Raw genomic sequence first — 1233 nt, forward strand, 5'->3', positions numbered from 1 at the left:
TTTTTTCCTCATTTTTATCTGAATTTGCTTCAACTTTTGGATAGCTCTGAATATTAGAGATTTGAATTCCCTATCAAGTAGTTCTAGTGCCTTTTTTTCTACTGGAAAGTCATCTGGTGTTTTATTTTGGATGCCTACTGGGACCATCCTGTCCTTTTTAAAATATATTTTCATACTGTCTTCTGTCTTTGGGACATTCAGTAGTTATTTTCTTCATTTATTGATTGTAGATTTGTTTGTTTTGTCCTGCTTTTCTGTTTTATTTAGTTATGTCTGAGCAGGCAGGCTGCGTATTCTTTGTTTTCTGCTTGTCTGTGGGCATGAAACTTTTCACCTCCTTGTCCAATGGGCAGTGACAGTCATTCAGCTATTGTGCAGCAGGTCAGGTCTAGCTGAAGGGAAGCAGCTGGGATGGGTTGTTTGTGGCACATACTAGGGCTGACAGGGTGAGCCAGGAATCAGTGCAGGCCAGGTTCTAGTAGGCCATGCCTGTACTGCTTGGGGGCTGTGATGCTCAGTGCACAGTGCAGGTAGGCAGGAAGGAGGGGGGAAATTGTGATGTGTGGAGCTAAGATGTGTATGGTAAAGAGGAGAGAGAGGAGAGAGAAATAGGAGCCAAAAAATAGAGTGCTAAGGGAGCTTTTGTTTGAGTGGGGAGACAAGAATCAGAGAAATGGAAAAAAAAATTTTAAAAAGGGGAAAATAAATAAATAAAAATCAGAAAAAAAAGAAAAGCCCCCAGGTGTCCCATTGGTGTGGCTGCGAAGATCAGGCAAGTGGCTCCTAGGCCACAAAGTACAGCCTAGCTAGAAGGGATAGAGATGTCACACAGCACCAGGTATTCAGGAGACAGGAAGATCAGGTAAGTATAGAGAGACAAGAAACTGAGAAATGAAGAAAGTCTAAAAGGAAAAAAGAGAGAAAAGAAAAAGAAATGCCCCCAGGGATCCCGCCCCCCTGCACAGCTGCCCAGACCAAGCAAGTAGCTCCCAACTCACGCAGTACAGTCCAGCTAGAAGGAGCTCCTAAGCAGAGAAAAGAAAAAGAAAACAAAACAAAACAAAACAAAAAATAGAACAAATCAAAACAAAACCAAAAAATGTCCCAAGGATTCCACCAGTGTGGTGGTGTGGGCTGGGAAACAGTTCCACAATCAGGTGGCATTTCACAGCCTTTCAAGAAGAAGCAAAGATGGCACACAGAGCCAGGTTTTCGAGACAAAGGAGGGGGAGG

At 43.1% G+C, this 1233-nt stretch overlaps 1 protein-coding gene across 1 annotated transcript in view; it reads left to right on the plus strand.

The window, feature by feature from the left end:
- Positions 1-1233, plus strand: part of LOC101353581 (transmembrane protease serine 11G-like) — a 36534-nt gene that overhangs the window by 13742 nt on the left and 21559 nt on the right.

This window comes from Trichechus manatus, unplaced genomic scaffold (assembly GCF_000243295.1).
Source record: "Trichechus manatus latirostris isolate Lorelei unplaced genomic scaffold, TriManLat1.0 scaffold00108, whole genome shotgun sequence".
Taxonomy (NCBI): Eukaryota; Metazoa; Chordata; class Mammalia; order Sirenia; family Trichechidae; genus Trichechus; species Trichechus manatus.